Here is a 23303-nt window from a genome sequence, read left to right as displayed (position 1 = left end):
CCATGTCGATTGGGTTTTTATTTGCATTTTTGTTTTTTTGGAGAAAAAAAAGCAGGATCAGGAGGAGCAAAGCGTGAAGCATGGGAAACTGGAAAGCCAGTAAAAACGCTCCACAATTTTACTGACTAAGTCAGTAATTTCCATCAATCAAAACGATTCTACCCCATTACCCCGAATGTCATTAACCCGAATACCATCACACCGAATGTTGTTACTTTCGAATGACATTGCCCCACGATATTGGAATTCGGGGTAATGTCATTCGGGTTTATAGGTCGTTCGTGGATATGGAATACGAGGTGACAGCATTCGGGCTAATGCCATTCAAGGTAATGGGATTCGGGGTAATGGGGTAGAATCCATTTCATAACATACAAACGCAAGCTCCTTCCGAAATCATGACTCATTTTGCTCATTGGTAGTGCAGCATTGTCGCCCGTGTACCCTATATAAAGTAATGTACCCTATATAAAGTAATATTTTTTTTAATTTGACATGCCAAGTGAATTTTTAGATTATCTTCTTCAAATGTATGGTGGCTATTGGCACAATTTAGCAGAACTAGAATTTAGCCATCATTTTGCGGTTGGAGATTTGTTTAGAATCTTGTGAAAAGCTCAAAAACATAAAATCTTAACGAAATCAACTGAAATTTGAACCAGATACTCTCTATTTAGAATGCTTATGATTATAAATCCACACTTGAAAATCCAGCACAACTTAACAAAAAACTGAGTCAACCTATTTTCTATGTTATCCATGTTACAATATCATTTTGTTCACTTGTTGATGTAAACATTATCACTACCACGTCATTAAGATTATCATTTGTGATAAAATGCAAAACCGAAGCGGTTTTCTCACATTCGGCGGAAGAACATATAATTTAAATTCAAATATTGTTATTTTTTGTCTCCTATTAACGTGAAACGAAGCGTAGAGCAACAGAAAAAAGGAAGCTTCCTAGCGATTACGTTGAGGACATATCAAGCAGCTTACGTGAGCCAGACTAGGCATGGAATCATTCTTGAGACGGGTTTTGAAGAGTATCTTAACCAAGGCATTTCTCAGCGAGTGGAAAAAAATCGACAATATTGAATGAAGCAGCTAATGTGTGTATACTCTCCTTTGATGAAATTCTACTGAAAATATCATCGTGCTACTTTTCGACTGTCATAGGGCGGCAGATGAAAAACTCAATGAACAGGAAAATGGAAAAACAAAATGATTGGAAACAATCGAGGAGCTTTCATGTGAATCGGGTTTAGATGATTGTCTTTACGGTAAAATTACAGTGCCAGCTTCTAAAACACTGGGGTGTGAAAAAAGGAAACGATAGACTAGATAAAATATAGCGAGAAGCCGCCTAGAAACCTCAGTTTTTATGCGATGCGAGTTGGGCACCTAACATCATAAAGAACTTTGATGATTTAGATTTTCAAATTAATGTTTTTAAGTGGGACGCTTCCATGGTACTTACCTCATATAACTAACGCAGAACCTGCCAAAACAAATAATAAGAGTTACAAACCAAACCCGATTCTGTGCAAAATAATATTTCTATACATTTTTTTCGCCAAAACCTTGTTTTTGCATGAAACGTCGAGAAATGGTGTTACTTTTTTGCACGGTTTTTGAAATTTTGAACTGAAAACTCGGGGGATGCGCCGTGCAAAAACAGAATCGGGTGTATCTGTTTCGGATTTAATTGATTGAACAGGAAGTATTTGTTTTTAATTTTGAAATGTATTTATCACCAATATTCACGCCATTTTCCAATTTTTCTTATTTTTTCCATTATTTGCATATCGCAATATCATACTTGCTTGGCAACAGTCATCAGGCTGTTGACAGTAAAGACATTTTTGATTTTACATTTTCTCGTCATCCCATATTGGCTGATTTCATTTCATTTTTTTGCATTGATTCCATCATCTTATAATCTAAATATATTTTAAATTACCTTATTACTGATAGCTAATTAATATTTTGCTTTAAATATCATGAATATCTATGCATGTTGACTTTTTACTTGCACCAATTATCGCATTCAAAATTTTCTCCATCTTTATTTCAATCGTTAAGGTTTTCTTGTGTTTTTCTTGAAGGTACATTCATATAAAAGTCTTAATCATGTCTTGCAAGATGTTACTTGTTGTTTGTTCGCTTTAAATTACGGATTTTACGTTTTTTTTCGATGCTTTTGAATTCTACTGCGAAACAAAATCCAAAATATGAGCGATTTCAATATGGCTTCAATTGCTGTATGATGATTTAATACTTTCACTATAAGTTGATTCATTCATGACATTCCTATTCTAGTGCTGCTTATTCTTACGCAGTTCGATTTAATTTTATCCTACAAGTTTTGTTTCACAGTACCACAGAGACTTAATATCTATGTTGCTTTTGCTGTAGACGAACTACGTATATAAATATGTACAAAAAAGCGATCACACTTTTTGACTTCGATCATGTTCGCTTAGCTGCATGTGGTTTGAATGTACATTTTTTGGACTAATTTCATTTCACCCTTCTGATGACATTTCTCTAAGTTGTAATGTTTTAGTTTGAGTGTTTTAATTTAATAAAAAAATAAAAATGTCCGAAGTCGACGGAGATGAGAACTTATGCTTCAAAATAGGTTAATACAAAAATAAAATCTTTGGGTTTACAAATTCACTAAGACCTTTTTTTCTGTCGAGACTGTTCTTACATGGTGTTTTTTTAAATAAATTGTTCTTTAGCGGAAATAATATTTGTTTTGTTTCTTTTTACATTCATTTTCAAGGATGGAAAAAATCGTCTCTAGCGACAAACAACATGGTATTCGAACGGTCAAAGAGGGCCGTCGCTCTTGCAGCAGCATGACTTAAAAACCTCACCACGCGCGCATTGCACTGACATAAAGAGCATCCGAAGCAATGTTTGTCGTGGGACAAAGTGTTTATCGGATAATGTTAGAAGTAGCGATCAACTTGAAGCCTGGCGTATTCTCGCTATTATTTTTTTGTTAAAACCATGCCCGAATGATTTTAGAATCGCAAACAATATATCCGAAGGGAAATCAATAAATAATAATGGAACAATCCTCAGAATGATAAAACTATGGCTCGCGAACACTTAATCGCTAGCCCACACGCAGAACGATGCAAAAATCGCGGAGCGTAGTTTGTTGTGATATCTTAACGACAAAAGGTTAATCGTACTTGCTACGATCGCACGATAAAGAACAACCGCGATGCATCGTGGATTTTGTCATGAACACTAGATTTCCATCCTTGTTCATTTTTAAAGGTTGTTTGACAATGAATTGTATAAAATCAGTGTGAGTCATAATTACTCTAGCTCAGCCTTCTGAAACGATAACATGAAAAAACAAGCTTAAGCATTACAACAAAGCCTATCTAAAGTCTGCTTGCCACATTTCATATTCAGATGAGTTAATGCGTAGTGAGTATGTCTTGTTTATACCTCAGTTACGAAGAATTCCATTATGTCGAAATTAATACGCTTCAAATCCATGTAATTTTCAGAACCTAAACAAACACCTCTGATAAAGATTGCTCCAAGTTTAGAGATGTTCGTCATCCGACAACCTATTGTGGAAAATTTTGTTTTGTTGTTTCGTTCCACTAACACCATGTGTCTTCTATTTGGGGCTTTTGATTAGATGTACCTAAGAAGGCGCATGAGTCGAAATTTCTGCAATGCACACTGGTCCAGGAAGCTAATTTAGGCGGACATGAGGTTTTCGTCAACATTTATCGATTTTAGAGCCATAGTTTATTCTGAGAATATGTTCAGAATTTTCAGCACTACAAAATGTACGGAACAAAAATTTTTTACGGTGATCGCAATAGTGACGCATACGCCAACTTTTTTATTTTAACGAATCGTAAGTTGGTATGTTCAGCAAAGTTGTAGCAAATGATCATAGAAACAACTTTGCCGAACAAACTTTTGCTCCGGCATGCCGCATTACCAAAGAAAAACATGAAACGTGGAATCTATCAGAAGATTCTGGGAAAATCATGCCACAGAATTCAATCGAACTGTAAATTTTGTACATGTATTTTATACGGCTTATGTTGACTTCCAACCCGGTGATCTTGCTTAGGAATAGATTAAATGCAGGCAGAGGAAAAGACGATGAATTTCTTGCAGAAGCTTCCAAGTTAATCGAAAACAACTGAAAAACGATGTACTTTATATTTCTATATAAATACACGTGTTACCTTTGGTTTGATATACTTAGGTAGCCATGACTTTTGTGAGTTGAACATGTATGAATATTCAACAAATATGGATTTATTTCATATCGTCTATTAGTAAAATCGATTTTAAACGAGATAGAAAAATATCATCTTCTCCAAATTTTGCTCACAGGTACTTGAAAGACTGCAAAATCATTTGATGGAAAGATACATTTTTTTGAGGTATTCATAGTTGAGATACACGGCATACAAAATAGATAATTTTAAGATGAAAAACTCAAATAACATGAAAACCATAAGAAATACAACTTTGGTATGTTCAGCAAAGTTGTAGCAAATGATAAGTATAAAAACTTTGTAGAACATAGTAGGCCAATAAAACTAAAAAATAAAACACTTAAGAGCAAAAAATGATTTTTTATTAAAAATACTTAATTATCTCGGCTCTGAAGCAAAACCGAGAAAAAGTTTGTTCGGCAAAGTTGTTTCTATGATCATTTGCTACAACTTTGCTGAACATACCAACTTACGATTCGTTAAAATAAAAAAGTTGGCGTATGCGTCACTCTTGCGATCACCGTAAAAAAAATTTTGTTCCGTACATTTTGAAGTACTAAAAATTCTGAACATATTCTCAGAATAAACTATGGCTCTAAAATCAATAAATCTTGACGAAAACTTCATATCCGCCTAAATTAGCTTCCTGGGCCAGTGTGCAATGGCTTTTCTTGTCGTAGGAAACTGCAATGGCTGTAGCGAGTGTGAAAGATTGTTGTTTTTTACGCTTTAGGATTATGGGAGGACGATATTGGTTGGTTTATCATAATAACGCTTTCTGCTGGTACATGATGTGCTAAAGTGTGTTTACAATGGCGTTCAAAATCATCGTTTGATCCCTGTCTTATATTTTGTAAGCAATCTCCGAGTCAAAACATACGCAATAACTACCAAATGATAGATATCATGTCTTGAAGAATAATTGTTTAGTAAATTTTAAATTGTTTAACTGGATCAGCAAACCTCCTACAATATAATAGACTCTTTCTGGTTCAAAATTCGTCCCATTCGAATACGAAACAGTACTTGAAGCAACAAATTGTAGAATGATGATTTTACAGCACGGTAACAGTGAAAGTGCGCGTTGGATTTGTGGCAAAACCCATTTGTCGAATAAGTATTTCGCCGAGTCGTGCAAACCGCAAGTGCTGATTGGCGTAGTACGTGAAAAATTAGCCGCATCTAGGAAACAATCCATGTTGGACCATCAAGACCTTTCAGTGGTAAAAGGTGCAAATAGAGTGCGGTGGTGACGCTATCCGTCCGCCATCTTTGAAGATCGGACGAACATTTTTCCACGTGAACCGAATTGACAAGCAAGTAAGTCGGAGAAACAGTTCTCACGGAATGTCGTGTGCTAATTTCTGAATTGTGGAAGCAGATTCTATCCCACCCCTAGACAAGACCCCTGAAACGCCACTACGACGGCCAGGACGTGTCCATCGTAAGCGATCCAGACAGGAGACCGGTAAGATAACCATAGATCACGATAGGCACTCATACTGAGGGAAAAATCTGGTATTTCACAGCAACTGTTCCCGGATTTGCCTCGCTGAAGCACAGAACCGTTCGCGGAAAGCATACACGTCACAAAAGAGAGACGAACGTCGGGTAAGATAAAATTTCGTCGTCTTTGACGCAATCCCTAAATCAAAATCATTCACTCCACAATTGTTATCGTTTGATTTCGTCAGCCTTTAAGCCTATCAATCGGTACAAAACAAAGCCTTCCCTCGAAAGTAAATGCTTGCAGCAAATGTCGACACCTGAGGCTAACGGCTTCGGTGCCTTAGGGTTTGTTTCTTTTTTTACAGCTCATCCGCCCACGGATAGTAGCATCGTAGTTGTTCGAGCTGGGTGCGAACAAGAGGTGCACAGTATTTCGATCGGCCGAAATCGTGAACTTAATTCTGTAGCACCTTTAAACGTGATTTTTTCGGAATGGTGTCTTCGGACGAAAATTGTCTAAAAATATAGCGCATATATTGACGGTAAATGTTAGTTCGCAACTTTGCCACGGGCGGAGAAGAAAAAGAAGCAGTTTGTAATCAAATAGCCCTCTACCCATCACATAACTAAGTACTTCAGGGTAATAAGAGTCATTGATGAAACTTCCTCTAAGTTAAAGGGATACTCGTGGATACTAATGACACTATCGACATTTACAACTACTAATGGTGTATTTTTAACCCTACTAGGTTTCATCTGCCACCAGCTGCCACCCGAATAAATACACGGACCCCAAAAATGACTGATTTTTGCACTTAAATGGTTATAACTGCTTTTCCTTGGTCTTTAGAAACCTAGTGTCTTCTAGAGAATGATTCATTTTGACTGTTTACACAATTTTGTAGAACATTGTTGCTACCGGAAACTTCGCATTTTCAAAATATACGAGAAAACCTAGTTTAAGGGGGTCGTTCATAAAATACTCCCGTATTTTGGAAATGCGGCTGAATACACACTAGGTGTCTTTGGCAAAGTTGTTTGTATTTGAATTATCTACAACTTTGCCGAAGACATCATATTTAAAGATCGTCATTTCAAAAAAAATATTTTCGCAGCGCCGCCCGTGGCAAAGTTGCGAACTAACATTTACCGTCAATATATGCGCTATATTTTTAGAAAATTTTCGTCCGAAGATACCATTCCGAAAAAATCACGTTTAAAGGTGCTACAGAATTAAGTTCACGATTTCGGCCGATCGAAATACTGTGAGGTGGCTGTGAGCAATCCGCTTCGAGCCAAGTCAAGTCAGGAGAGCGACGAATCACTGGTCCACTGGTAGACGTCTTCGATAGCTGGAGCGTACGACACTGAGTCGGTCAGGCGGTTGGAAGAACCATAGCATCGTGAAGGCAGAGTACACCAGCGAGCGAGCCGCGGATGCACTCCAGTGTAGTGCGAAGTGATATGCAGAAGGGTGGCATCCATGATTATGGCGGCGCTAAGCGCAGCAATTAAGGTAGAGGCGCCCCAATAGTGAGTACGAGAAGATGGAAAATTAGTACGTAATGGAAATTCAAAAGAGAAATTGAAGTCAAAGAATCTAGAGTAGGATGAGGCTTAGAAGGAGTTCAGAAAATGTCTTTTGAATAAAGCATGTACATTTTATTCAGATTTGTGTTGGAGTTCAGCTTGTTTTGTGCGCAATCCCTTTGAGCTTTCCTGGGCTGATCGAGGTTCTCGTTCCCCCCTCGACAGTCACTTGCAACAGTTTTTCTGTGTATTTACAAGTTCACCTGCGATCGAGTTGTTGGCTTCGACGGACTTGTGGAACTCAAACCGCCTTTTTCAGGACAAGAAAAGTAATTTATTACCCACCCCACACAAGCTCCAGAGCTGCGGCAACACACGTGAGCTGGGAACAGCTTTTATAGTGATGGGTGATATGCAAAGGCGTGTGATCGGGTGGTGGCCGATCAACGAAAGAATGTGCAAGTTGAGGCTCAAAGGCCGGTTCTTCAACTTCAGCATCATAAACGTGCATAGCCCTCACTCCGGAAGCACTGATGATGACAAGGACGCATTTTACGCGCAGCTCGAACGCGAGTACGACCGCTGCCCAAGCCACGACGTCAAGATCATCATAGGTGATTTGAACGCTCAGGTTGGCCAGGAGGAGGAGTTCAAACCGACGATTGGAAGGTTCAGCGCCCACCGGCTGACGAACGAGAACGGCCTACGACTGATAGATTTTGCCGCCTCCAAGAACATGGCCATTCGCAGCACCTATTTCCAGCACAGCCTCCCGTATCGATACACCTGGAGATCACCACTGCAGACGGAATCACAAATCGACCACGTTTTGATCGATGGACGGCACTTCTCCGATATAACCGACGTCAGAACCTATCGTGGCGCTAACATCGACTCTGATCACTATCTAGTGATGGTGAAACTGCGCCAAAAACTATCCGTCATCAACAATGTACGGTATCGACGCCCGCCTCGGTATAACCTAGCGCGACTGGCCCAACCGAACGTCGCTGCCGCATACGCGCAGCATCTCGAGGTAGCGTTGCCGGAAGAGGGCGAGCTTGACGAAGCCCCTCTTGAGGACTGCTGGAGCAACATAAAAGCAGCCATCAACAACGCAGCCGAGAGCATCGTCGGGTACGTGGAAAGGAGGACATGTAACGATTGGTTCGACGAAGAATGCAGGCAGGTTTTGGAGGAGAAGGATGCAGCGCGGGCTGCAATGCTGCAGCAAGGAACGCGACAAAACGTGGAGCGATATAAAAGAAAACGGAAGCAGCAAACCCGACTATTCCGGGACAAAAAGCGCCGCCTGGAAGAAGCGGAATGTGAAGAAATGGAACAGCTGCATCGTTCTCAAGAAACGCGGAAGTTCTACGAGAAGCTCAACGCATCCCGAAAAGGCTTCGTGCCGCGAGCCGAAATGTGTAGGGATAAGGACGGAAGCATCTTGACGGACGAACGTGAGGTGATTGAAAGGTGGAAGCAGCACTACGATGAACACCTGAATGGCACGGAGAACACAGGCGACGAGGGTCACGACAGCGGAGGAAGTGACTACGTCAGCACGGCGGATGAAGGAAACCAACCTGCCCCCACATTGAGGGAAGTTAAGGATGCCATCAGCAAGCTCAAGAATAATAAGGCCGCTGGTAAAGATGGTATTGGAGCTGAACTCATCAAAATGGGCCCGGAGAGGTTGGCCGCCTGTCTGCACCGGCTGATTGTCAAAATCTGGGAAACCGAACAGCTGCCGGAGGAGTGGAAGCAAGGGGTCATATGCCCCATCTACAAGAAGGGCGACAAACTGGAATGTGAAAACTATCGTGCGATCACTATCCTGAATGCCGCCTACAAAGTGCTATCCCAGATTATCTTCCGTCGTCTATCACCAATAACAAATGAGTTTGTGGGAAGTTATCAAGCTGGTTTCATCAACGGCCGCTCGACAACGGACCAAATCTTCACTGTACGGCAAATCCTCCAGAAATGCCGTGAATACCAAGTCCCAACGCATCACCTGTTCATCGATTTCAAAGCGGCTTATGATAGCATCGACCGCGAAGAGCTATGGAAAATCATGGACGAGTACAGCTTTCCCGGGAAGCTCACAAGACTAATAAGAGCAACGATGGACGGTGTGCAGAATAGCGTGAAGATTTCGGGCGAACATTCCAGTTCGTTCGAATCCCGCCGGGGACTTCGACAGGGTGATGGACTTTCGTGCCTGCTGTTCAACATCGCGCTAGAAGGTGTCATGCGGAGAGCCGGGTTCAATAACCGAGGTACGATTTTCACAAGATCCAGCCAATTTGTTTGCTTCGCGGATGATATGGATGTTGTCGGCAGAACATTTGGAACGGTGACAGACCTCTACACCCGCCTGAAACGTGAAGCAACAAAAGTCGGCCTGGTGGTGAATGCGTCAAAAACAAAGTACATGCTGATAGGCGGAACCGAGCGCGACAGAGCCCGCCTGGGAAGCAGTGTTACGATAGACGGGGATACTTTTGAGGTGGTTGATGAGTTCGTTTACCTCGGATCCTTGTTAACGGCTGATAACAACGTTAGTCGTGAAATACGGAGACGCATCATCAGTGGAAGTCGCGCCTACTATGGGCTCCAGAAGAAGCTGCGGTCGAGAAAGATTCACCCCCGCACCAAATGTACCATGTACAAAACGCTTATAAGACCGGTGGTCCTCTATGGACATGAAGCATGGACCATGCTGGAAGAGGACCTGCAAGCACTTGGAGTGTTCGAACGAAGGGTGCTTAGAACGATCTTTGGCGGAGTGCAGGAGGACGGTGTGTGGCGGCGGAGAATGAATCACGAGCTCGCTAGGCTCTACGGCGAACCAAGTATCCAGAAGGTTGCTAAAGCCGGAAGGGTGCGCTGGGCAGGGCATGTTGCAAGACTACCGGACAACAATCCTGCAAAGATGGTGTTCGCGTCGAATCCGGTTGGCACAAGAAGGCGGGGAGCACAGCGAGCGAGGTGGCTTGATCAGGTGCAACAAGATCTGGAGAACGTGGGCCAAAATCGAGGTTGGAGAGACACAGCCTTGGACCGAGTAAATTGGCGTAACATCGTTAACGAGGTTTTATCAAATTAATTGATGTAACACCAACTAAATAATAAATAAACACAAGCTCCTGAGAAGAACACTCCCCCTTGCCCGACTTTCTGCTGGAGCGAAAAACTCTCCTTTCCTGAAGTGCCAGGACTTGTTCCGTAATGTCGCAAGAAAGCATGGAAGTTCATTGCGCGTTTCTCAGAAAAAAAAAACAGTTTTAAGGGATTATTATCATAAATATATTGTGTCTAGTATGGGGCCCAGATAGCCGTAGCGGTAAACGCGCAGCTATTCAGCAAGACCAAGCTGAGGGTCGTGGGTTCGAATCCCACCGGTCGAGGATCTTTTCGGGTTGGAAATTTTCTCGACTTCCTAGGGCCTAGAGTATCTTCGTACCTGCCACACGATATACACATGCAAAAATGGTCAATTGGCATAGAAAGCTCTCAGTTAATAACTGTGGAAGTGCTCATAAGAACACTAAGCTAAGATTGGAGCTTCGCAGCAAATACTCGACGAGATCTTTGTTGCTGGACAAGGTGAACCCATCCGGAACCTGGATACACCGCAATAACCTATTGAGCACGTATGCCTACCGCAGATATGGTTACAGACCTTCGATAACAATATCGATGAGAGGCTGTGCTTCCGCTAATTCATTTAAAGGTAACTTACCGGGTGTGGAAAAATTCCACTACCTGAAAGGATATTTGGAAGGTGAGGCAAGGGCGCTGATGGGCCCTTTGGCAATCACGAAGGCCAACTACCAAATCGCTTGAAACATCCAACGAAGCGATACAACGACAGAAAGCAGTTGAAGCGGCAGCAGGTCCAAGCGTTGTTTAGCCTTCTGGCTAAGGAGTTGGCTACCGATTTGCGATCTCTACTGGAGGGATTTCAACGAACTGTACAGATTTTGGATCAGCTAGTTCAAGCAGGCGATTAAAAGGACCTGCTATTGTTAGATATCATTTGCTATCGTATTGACCCAAAAACGAGGAGAAATTGGGAAGAATTATCATCGATTCAAGAACAGGATTCGATTAATGATCTTATCGAATTTCTGCAGCGAAAGGTCAAAGTTCTGGAGTCCCTTTACGTAAAACAATCCGATGACAGGTCAGAATTCCCTCAACCGGAAATAAGGCAATATATCAACCGATCGAGCTATAGTCTCATCCAGTCAATAAGCAGACGCTGTGTAGCGTGCTTCGAAGACCATCTTCTTCATCAGTGTCCAATGTCCTAATGGATGTCCACAGCCGATCGTGTCAAGGAATCGCGAAATAACGGTTTCTGTTGAAATTGCTTTAATCGCGGACATCGAGCGATTGAATGTCCCTCCCGATACGTGTGTCGCAATTGCAAGGGCAAGCATCATACTTTGTTTTGCGTCCGACCATTCTCCATAAATGGTAACAACGAGTCGCCAACCCTACGAGCTCCTACAGTGTAGTATCCAATCGCCAGGGTGACCGAAGATTCCCCATGGTACGCTGACCTTGGTAACATCCAATCCGGTGGCAAAACATCGACAGTGCCTCTTGCGATAGCCGCCGTAGGGTATAATGGCGTAAGGGTTCCGGCCTCTTCTAGATTCCGGATCAGAGTGTAACTTTATGGCTGATCGGCTGGCTCAACAACTGAAACTTAACCACAACGATCGGATGATTCGGTGTGCGGTAATGGACATGCCGCCATACAAGTGAAGCAAAAGCTCAGCTACAATCAAATCGCGTTATACAGGTTTCTCGCGAAGAATGGAGTTTCTGTTACTGCCTAATGTTACAGCAAATCTCCCAACAACTAATGCAGTGGTTCTCAACCTTTTCGGAGCCGCGACCCCCTTTGAACCTTTACAAACATCTCGCGGACCCCTAAAGATGGATGTTCTTAAAACCAATTTTTATGGAAATATCGAATCTCTCAAAATGATTTATCTTTCCGGTCGTCATGCGGTTGATCATCGCTTAAAGCACCACGTTGTCGCTGAGAACAAGAAGAGAGGTTTTCTCAACTGTGTTGTACGAAATACACAATATGAATATTGAAGTGTTATCAGATATACTGGGCAGGCACTCCTACAAATCATGCCTGTAATCCACAACAGATCTTAAGAAATCGTCAATGCAAGAATTCTGCTGTGATCCTTCGGAGGAATCCACCAAGAATTGAGTAAAGGCGAAGTAGGCCGTCATTGAAATTTGTACTGGGCACCGATGATTATGGCTAATTCAATTGCAATCGTTAAGCAAATCAAAGAAAATCAATTGATTTTGCACTGACATAGCTGAAAAAGTATATATCAGCATACTTTCTGCATGTTAGGACAAGTAGTGGTACTTTTTTAAATCAATACTACTTACGATGACTGAATTTTATCACTTGGAGATTGCAAGCTGTAAAATCAACATGGCTAGCAAAACGAATGACGGGCTACTTAGCCTTAAAAATCTACCTAGTATTTTTCCAATAATACGACAATTAACTTCCACAAAAGGTTCTTGATCACATCCAACAATTCATGCTGGGCAAGTAGGAACATCAGAAAGCCGCATTTATGTACGGTTCAGAATAAAGTAAAGAACTTTAGCATTTCCCGGATCCACTTTGACGGGAGGAATTTTCTCGGCCGATTTGTCTGAAACTTGGCAATAAGAAGCGCTTGAAAACAAAGAATTTGTGACCAATATGAGCTCAACAGTTAAAAAAACCTTGTTGAAGTGAATCAGAAATGCAAAGAATAAAATACTTCACATGCAAATATTCCTTATTCCGCTAATAAATCGTCAAAAATATTCTCAAGAGTTGATTGCATATTTTGTAGGTTCCTTTGAAGCCAACTATCTGTCGTTGGGAGAATTATCAAAAGAAAAAAATTCGGGAAATATCTGAAAACCTTGGATCCCGTCAGTAAGCTGGCAAAATCTACCAAGCATTATGCCACAAAAATTCCAGAAATTTCCTAAGGATATCTCCAGGAATTATCATTGTTTTGAATTTTCAAGAACTCACTGGATATAATTTGAATAGATGTTGAGTAATTATAGCTGACGTTCAATTTTTAACTGACAGGATCACATTGAAGGTATTTCCCAGTATTTTCACTGTTGAAAGAAACAAAATAGATTTAAATCTGAAAATACTTCACAGATCAACAATTTGAAACTCGGTTGTTTTCTTAAAACCAAATCGGATTTAAGATTTCTCACATTTATTCACCAGTCAGGAGAAACGACACTTGCAGTCATTGCCTCGCGGACCCCCTGAGAACTTTTCACGGCCCCCCAGGGGTCCGCGGACCACCGGTTGAGAAACCCTGAACTAATGTGAACCCTACTGGGTGGGAATTCCCAAATGGTGAACAACTGGCGTATTCATCATTTTTCGAATCCAAGGACATTGATATTGTGCTTGAAATCCAGCAGTTCTTCACCTTCTGCAAATACGGACATGAAATTCTCCTCGGAGAAGGTCTACCCATTTCGACAGATTCAGTGTTCAGATGGGTAGTAACCGGATGCATTATAAGGCCACATATCAACCAGGATGAAGATCAAATCTTCCCGGAAGGCACGACAGATTACCCAAGAAAAAAATATCGGATGCTTGTGAAAGCAGACAATCCAAAGGAAATCATTGAAAGAGTTAACCAGTCCGCATGTGCACGAGAGATTTCTTTTCATTTCAGAAATCCCAGATATTTCAGAGCGGGCGGGGATGGTTGAGAGTTGAACCACATTGAAGATTCCTTCGCATAAGCAACATCTGAAGTAGGATGTTAACGAAGCACGAGCTTTTTTAGTCACCCAACTACCATCAGTGTAGAATACCAAGAGGCTCAGACGGAACCGAGTATCGAATTTTATGGAATGATCCCAACCCAAAGGTGGTGACCATTTCTGCATTGCTATCAATTGGTTTCATTTGCCTATTCCATATTCCGCATGACAGAGCTCCACAAGCATTTCGATTTTTTCAAAATGTTGAAATTTAACTGCACTGGTTGTAATAAATTGTGAAGTGTTAATGTAATGCGTTGAGCTTGCGGATGAACCAGAATAAAATCACCCCAAATCGCCCAAGAATCTCTTCGCCGACGGCTTAATTCAACTGTCTAACAGTTCATCTCAACCACCCAAGGAACTGCTACCCCAATAGCTACCATAAGGACTGTTCATTTTATAAAGTGGACACTTTGTGCATGCTGTATTTCTTTAATTTATCAATGAAATTTCAATCGTTTTTTTGCACATCGTTCGACTAGTATTGTACAATGTTGTGATGATAAAAATTCTCCAAAATAATGAAATTTCACACGAATATGGAACAACGATTAGAACGGTCGATTTTTGGAGGTTATCAAAATCAATGATTGTTGGAAATTGGCTGGAAAATTCGATAATTTATATGTTTTATTTTCAAAAAAGGCTAGTTTTTCGAAAGCATCATCAATCAGAAGCCTGAAGGAACAAATCATATTATTTTTGGAGTAATAATTTTACAGGTATAATAAAATCTAAAAGTACGTCCTGACGGAAGAGCTAATAAAGTATTTATATACTAGAAGACCTATCAAAGTACATTGACAATCATCAAAGTTGGCAACACTGCTGTAATAAAATCGATTTTATTTTCCATATATTATTTTCATAATATGTTATTCTGAGATTACCTATTCAAAAATTCGGAGAAAACCGTTTACAATTTGCTGTAGATCGATAAATATGCGTACATGATTTTAAAAGCATGAGATTTTTAAGTAAAACTACCAGAAAAAGTTAAATTTATACTTAAGACTGTGGTTTAAACTCACGATTTAGCTCTCGTTTATACAAATATAGTTTCTTTAGTAATCCAAACTAGTTTTGAACACGCTTTTTACTTTTCTATTTTGCTGGTAGTGAAAGGATGGTGTATCAGCAAATTTGGCCATAAATGGATAAATCACTAAAGTTTCCTAATGTCAGAGAATGGTGGAATAGAATTGATTTTTTTTAAGCTTTAGTAGAATAGTAAAGGATGCAAACATACAATTTGTTCATAAAAATTAGGATTTTTGTTTTGCGAAAAATAATGTTAAACTTTGACGAGCAGCATTTCTTAGGAGTTTTTGGAAAACTATTTAGCTCTTCAACCAAAAGCATTTTGTAAGAATAATAGTTGAACGATACACAGAAACCCGATTACGATTTTATCAATAGATGAAAAAGATATAGCATAAACAAAGTGTCCACTTTATAAAATGAACAGTCCTTATACAGTCCACTCGGAATAAAAGTAAGGATCAGTTCCCAAAGAATCTTTGTATATTGAAAAGTTGAAAACCTGAACTTTCAATCTCACTTTTGAGAAGATTGATCAAAATGCTGAGTACAACAATAAAGAAGCGCGTTTACCTACAGAAATTTGTTTCTAGAAGATACCAAAACGCTATGAAGCACAATTAAGACGCTATTAAAAAAGAGCGCTAAAATGACGCAATCTCTCACAGATCACCGCGAAGAACACTAAATCCAAGCTATATATCAAATAGGACGTCAATAAACCACGTGGTCATCTTGTAGCTCACTCCTCCTACTTCTCGACCACGGTTTGAAAGTTTTGTATGAACAAAACACCATAACAATATATTGTACAGTTACCATTCCAAGAAGATTTTTGCGAGTTGATTGATAGTCCCAGTCTGGCTATTCGTCGATTTATAGCGTTGGGGAAGCGACTTATTGAAGACTCCACCCGAGTAACCAAAATTTCGACTTTGCGCGATCGGATCGGAATCAATCGCTCAGAATTCATGTTAGGGGAAATCAGGGTAAAACCGACACTGTGGGTAAGATCGACACCCTTTGATTTTTCATGTTTTGAGCAGATTTTCATACAGTTTCCACCACGCTCTATCTTAACTTGTGAAATGCTGTGTTTCGAATGACATTACAACTTACGCTACCAATAAACTGCCAAAATAAACAACAAAATCATATTGGATAATATAGAAGCAACATCAGTTGCAATATTTGGCTGTTATTCTTTAACTATTTCGCATGTGAAATTTTTTAAATGTCATTATTTGTTCTGCGTCTACATCATCATATACTATTATTACGTTGATACAACATGAAGGAGACATTATTTTTTGGTTTTACGACAGCTGAAAACGCTATTGAAAAATAAATGTCCAATCGGGGTAAGATCGACACTTTCATTTGGGGTAAAATCGACACCTTTCTTTGCTTCATAATCTAATTTCAGGGAATCTTTCTGATCGGAGGACTATCTCTGAGGTTTATGTGAGTCTTTATTTTTGAATTCCAGTGAAGTTCATGGACGGCGAACTTGTCAACATGTAAAATATGACACTATGTAACTTGTTACGAGTTATCATTAAGTATAAAAGAAATATTTCTATGTTATCACGTTTCAACTTATTTGATGAAGCTTGAAGAAAAATTTCGCATTTAAAATTGAAGAATTAACAGAATTTGAAATATTTTCACATAAATTAATCTTATTATTTATTTACAAACCATGAGGTTCGACAGTTTTTATTATCTAAAAATAATTACACTTTTCTGTTTTGTAAAAATAAAACAGTATTTATTTTCACAACCAATTATTCGCTACAACTTTATCTACGTAAACATTACATGAACACAAATTAATAATTCACCCCAACTTTATAGTCTTATCATGGAACATTTGAAATTTTCACATTTATTTAGTGGATCTTTGGCCTCTCCTCAATAATTTACGTAATATGTGTATGATCCTTCAGAGGAAGGGGTCATAAATGTCGAAAGTCATGTTTAAAGCATTCTTTCGAATATGAAATGTGATGGTGATGTTTACAACGTATAAATTTTACTCAAAGTGCATGTGTCGGTTTTACCCCAACAGGGTGTCGATCTTACCCGCACTCTCAATTGTCTCACCTAAAAATGATGCAATATCAATTTGATTTAAATCACTATATAACCTTAATATATCATCCAGCGATTGCAAGGATTGATAGATTTATAACCAATATGTGATTCTACAACAATTTTGGGTTCGTTTAACAAGCTAAATTACATAAATTTTATCAATAAGCTTAGGGTGTCGGTTTTACCCCGAATTCCCCTATATATGTCTAGGCCACAGAATTTCCTGACTAGTGAACCAGCCTTTTGATAACGGCAACGTCAGACACTCTAAGAATATGTTTGAAGAAAACTAACTAACGACCGACACTCGACTATGGAAATTGAACCTCTCTAAAAATGGCTCTTATTTACAGGTTTGGTGGTCTATTGGCTACCACTTCTGCTTCATAATCAGATGGTCATGGGTTCTATAGACTGATAGATTCGGGATATATTGGGGTGGACAGGGAGCACGGAAAAGTGAACTTGCACCTGACACAGTTCTTGTCAGGTCACGGCTGCTTCAAGCAGTATTTGCAAGGATTCGGCCATGCATCTTCACCATTCTGTCCTTAGTGTATGGAAATTGAAGAAACACCAGAACGCAGGGAGCAGCGCTTGGCGTCGGGTCGTCGGGCCGTGATGAACCGGAAGCCAACCTCCCACTGGAATTATCGGATCGACCTCGGCACTCAACAAATCAGCCTGATGATGAGAGGAGATCATCGGCCACGATCGGAATAGGCTAGATGCTCCGTCGGGGACTAGACCGATTAGAAAGATCATAACGTAATATCGGTGATAAGTCGTCGAGGGCCTGTGAACCGGAAGTCATCCTCCAACTGGAATAGCTGAACCAACCCTGACACTTGGCCGACACCCATCGAGACGGAGCAGGCTAGATCCACTGTAGAGAATTAGCTGAGTAGATCGCGGAACTGCACCGGCAAATGATCGTCGAGGCGCCAGTGAACCGGAAGTTTCCTTCCACCGGAAACACAGGACCGACCTTGGCATTTGAGCAGATAGTATCGGTTCGGAAGATCTTCCGCCGCCGGGATATTCTTCGTAGAGTAGGATAGATCCACCGTCGGAGGGTATTCTGAGTAGTACGAGAGTATCACCGGCTTGTGCCGTCGGAGCGCCATTGAACCGGAAGCCATCCTCCAACCAGAATCACTGGGCCGACTTCGACACTCCACCGGCCAACAACGAACGGTTTCGGGAGATATTCCTCCGTCGAGGTACTCTAGAGTAGGCTAGCTTCACCGTCAGGAACTACGCCGAGTAGTATCGATCATGATGAATCGTCGGGGCGCTTGCGAACTGGAAGTTACCCCTCAACCGGAATCGCAAGACCGACCTCGGTATCCAACCGGTCCGCACGTAGAGCATAACGAGCAGAAAAATGGAGTCAAGTGCTACAACAAACACAGTAGCATCTATCGAAAAAGTCTCACATGGTCCAGGTGTGTGGTCTGCCCCAAAATGTGAGTGACGTTGAAGAGACATATTGCAGCCAGATCGAATAGAGTAAGAGGTGACGAAAAGGTGTAGAGGCATCTGCTCCCTGCAGTAATACCATAAGGTTATTCCAGGGGAACATAGGACTTGTAGCCCAACCCAAAGAAAAGTGGCGTGGTACAGAGTTGTTTTCCTCTTTTTTCTCTGTTACCGCATTCGAGATGTGCATTAGAATGATGCAAGTTTTGAAGTGTTTGCTCCCCTATGCTTAAACGGTGTCAATTATGATGAAAATCATTCTCCCAAAATTTGAAGTGATTTGGAAGAAATTTGGTTGTGCACAGGCCATTTGAAGTTTCAATGGAAATTACTATGGAAAAGGCGTACCTTTTGTGTTCAGTCCTCTAACTGCCCGTAATAATAATCTTTTGCAAAGTCAACATACCCTTCTCATGTGAAATCTTCCCAGCTACAACTTTGCCGAAGACCACATTTTGATTGGATGTTTGTTCACTTTTCCATAAAATATAATGACGTACAGATAGAAGGCTGAACACAAAAGTTTGGCGTTTTCCGTAGTAATCTCCATATAAACTTTAAATGGCGTGTGCATAGTCAAATTTCTTCCGAATCAATTCAAACTTTGGGAGGATACTATTTACTATCATAAAATTTGTTGAAGCATAGGGGAGCTTAAATTTCAAAAATTGCATCACTCTAATGTCCACTACAGACCGTTGAGTAATAGACCGTGATACCCGAGCAAAGTCCAACATCAAAATTAAAGCAAGTTGCAAACATATATTGTTTTCAGCATCAAGTTGATATCATAATTTGATATCAATTTATCAATGAAATATTCGATATCATATTTTGTTTTCGCTTTGCTATCATTTTAAATTTTTGTTTATATTTTTTTATTTAATTATAAATTTATTCGTGCTACATGGTTAAATACTATGAGAATATAAAAATAAAGGCTTTATCTAGTCGCAGCCACATTTTAATATCAATCAAAAATATGTATATCTCAATGAGTTCTCAATTTGCTCTCAATGATAGCAGAAACTGTTTTCAATTTGCTTTCACTAACAGCAAAAAGAGTTTTCAATTTTATATCATGGGAACATTTTTCTGCTCTTAGTTTTGATATTTTAACCGTTAAAACGACCAAAATGACAACAAACTGAGTTATCAAAATCCGCGACATCACAACATCAAAATTAGTTTTCAATATGATCTCAAGCTTTGCTCGGGTAGCCCGTCGCTGATCACCAATATGAACTGGAGAGTTAGCGAAGAATACACCCACAGTGACCATCAAGCGATCAACTACTGCGTTGGCCAGAGAAGTTGTGCAGTATGGCTGAGGAGGAATGGAGAACGAAGGTGGAAGACGAAGCATTTCGATAAGGATCTTTTCGTCGAAGCACTCCAAGCAGTAAGCGACGCTCCAAACATGGATGCAGGAGAGCTGACAGAAGCGTTGGCGAGAGCGTGTGACGCAACTATGCCGAGAAAATTGGAGCCAAGGAATCAACGGCGTCCTGCATACTGGTGGAACGACAGACTCAGCACCCTTCGCGCAGCCTGCTTAAGAGCCAGAAGACGCGTGCAAAGAGCTAGATCCGAAGCCAGCATGGAAGAGCGTAAAGTGACCTACCGACTGGCCAGAGCCGCGTTCAAACGACGAGTAAAACGAACTGTAAAACGAACTGCTACAAGGAGTTGTGCCGGGAAGCTGACGCAAATCCCTGGGGCAACGCCTATCGAGTAGTGATGGCGAAGATCAAGGGCCCAGTTACCCCAGCTGAAATGTGTCCCGACAAACTGAAGGCGATAGTGAACGGTCTCTTTCCTACGCATGCTCCAACAGCGTGGCCGCCCACACCGTACGCTGACGTAGATGAGGAAAATGCCGGTATATAAGTGTCTAACGCCGAGCTGATAACGGTTGCGAAAGGATTGAAGCTGAACAAAGCTCCCGGACCAGATGGTATCCCTAATGTTGCGCTAAGGGCAGCAATATTGGCGTTCCCAGACATATTCAGGACAGCGTTGCAGAAGTGTCTAGCGGAAGGCTGCTTCCCAGACAGATGGAAGGTGCAGAAGCTGGTGTTACTGCCAAAACCGGGAAAACCGCCAGGAGATCTTGCTTCATATAGACCAATATGCTTGCTGGATACTCTTGGCAAACTTTTGGAGAAGGTCATCCTCGGCAGGCTGACGCTCTACACGGAAGGCGAGAATGGATTGTAGAGAAGGCCGTTCGGATTCCGTAAAAAGACTTCGACGGTGGATGCTATTCGGGCAGTCATCGCGTGCGCGGAGAAAGCGTCCAAGCAGAAGAGGAGAGGCAATCGATACTGCGCAGTGGTAACAATAGACGTCAAGAACGTGTTTAACAGTGCCAGTTGGGAGGCTATCGCCGCAGCCCTACACAGAATGCGGGTTCCCGGATATCTGTGTAAAGTTCTGCAAAGTTACTTTCAAAACCGGGTACTGGTCTACGACACAAACCAGGGACGGATGTCAATTGAAGTCACGGCGGGAGTTCCACAAGGATCCATACTTGGTCCAACATTGTGGAACATGATGTACGCTAACCTTGTCACTGCCGAATGGAGTCGAGATCGTCGGGTTCGCAGATGACGTCGTTCTTGCGATAACTGGTGAGACTGCGGAGAAGGTGGAGATGCTGACGGCGGAATCGTTAGACACAATCGAATCGTAGATGACTGGAGTCAAGCTGCAGTTGGCTCATCATAAAACGGAGGTGGTGCTGGTCAGCAACTGCAAGGCGGTACAGCAGTTGGAAATCAACGTCGGAGGGCACGCAATCCCATCGAAGCGCTCTCTCAAGCATCTCGGAGTAATGGTCGACGACAGGCTAAACTTCAACAGCCACGTAGACTATGCCTGCGAAAAAGCAGCGAAAGCTGCTAACACCGTAGCCAGGATCATGCCCAACATTGGAGGACCAAGAAGCAGCACGAGGCGTCTTCTAGCGACCGTATCATCGTCTATATTGAGGTATGGAGTCCCGGCTTGGGCTGCAGCGTTGGGAACCAAACGTAACCGAGATAAGCTGGCAGGTACGTTCCGGCTCATGGCTATACGAGTTGCGAGTGCCTACCGCACTATATCATCGGAGGCAGTGTGCGTTATCGCCGGAATGATCCCCATCTTCATCACTCTGGCTGAGGACATCGCATGTTACCAGCAAAGGGACACCAGGAATGTGAGGAATACCATTAGGTTGGACACAATGGCCAGGTGGCAGCAGGAATGGGATAACTCGGAGAAAGGAAGGTGGACCCACAGGCTCATTCCTAACGTGTCGGTGTGGACGAACAGAAAACATGGAGAAGTTAACTTCTTCCTGACCCAGTTTCTGTCAGGCCATGGATGCTTCCGGAAATATCTGCACAGATTCGGACACGCAGAATCACCACATTGTCCGGCCTGTCCAAATATCGAGGAGACACCGGATCACGTTATATTCGACTGCCCTCGATTCAGGGATATACGAAGCGAGATGATGCCAGAAACCGCAAACGTCCTAAATCCGGACAACATCGTGCAGAACATGTGCCAGCATGAAAGCACATGGAATGCGGTGAACAGGGGAATAACGGCGATTATGTCGTTGCTGCAGGGGCCCAGATAGCCGTAGCGGTAAACGCGCAGCTATTCAGCTAGACCAAGCTGGGGGTCGTGGGTTCGAATCCCACCGGTCGAGGATCTTTTCGGGTTGGAAATTTTCTCGACTTCCCAGGGCATAAAGTATCTTCGTACCTGCCACACGATATACACATGCAAAAATGGTCATTGGCATAGTAAACTCTCAGTTAATAACTGTGGAAGTGCTCATAAGAACACTAAGCTGAGAAGCAGGCTTTGTCCCAGTGGGGACGTAACGCCAGGAAGAAGAAGAAAAAGATGTCGTTGCTGCAAAGGAGATGGCGTGAAGACCAGAGAGCTCCGGGTCGCGATCGGAGTAGGCTAGATCCTCCGTCGGGGGCTAGACCGAGTAGAGCGGACGTAGCGTAGTATCGGTTAATAGTCGTCGGGGCGCCTACAAACCGGAAGCCATCCTCCAACCGGAATTGCAGAACCGACCCTGGCACTTGGCCGACCAACGTCGAGTCGGAGTAGGCTGAGTCCACCGCCGGGGTCCAGCTGAGTAATTCGCGAAATAGCACCGGCAAATGGTCGTCGGGGCGCCTGTGAACCGGAAGTTTCCGTCCACCGGAATCGCAGGACCGACCTCGGCATCTGCCCGGCCAGCTTCGGAGTAGGCTAAGTCCACCGCCGGGGACTAGTTGAGTAGGTCGCGTTGTTGCGCCGGCAAATGATTGTCGGTGCACCTGTGAACCGGAAGCTTCCCTCCACCGGAATCGCAGGACCGACCTCGGCATCTGCCCGGATGGCATCGGTTCGGGAGATCTTCCGCCGCCGGGGAGATCTTCGTCGGAGTAGGATAGATCCACCGCCGGGGACTACTCTGAGTAGTACGTAGCGTATCACCGGCTTGAGTCGTCGGAGCGCCAGTGAACCGGAAGCCATCCTCCAACCGGAATCGCTGGACCGACTTCGGCACTCCAC

The sequence above is a fragment of the Aedes aegypti genome, chromosome 1 (genome assembly GCF_002204515.2).
Source record: "Aedes aegypti strain LVP_AGWG chromosome 1, AaegL5.0 Primary Assembly, whole genome shotgun sequence".
Taxonomy (NCBI): Eukaryota; Metazoa; Arthropoda; class Insecta; order Diptera; family Culicidae; genus Aedes; species Aedes aegypti.
Note: the sequence above shows the minus strand (reverse complement) of the source record.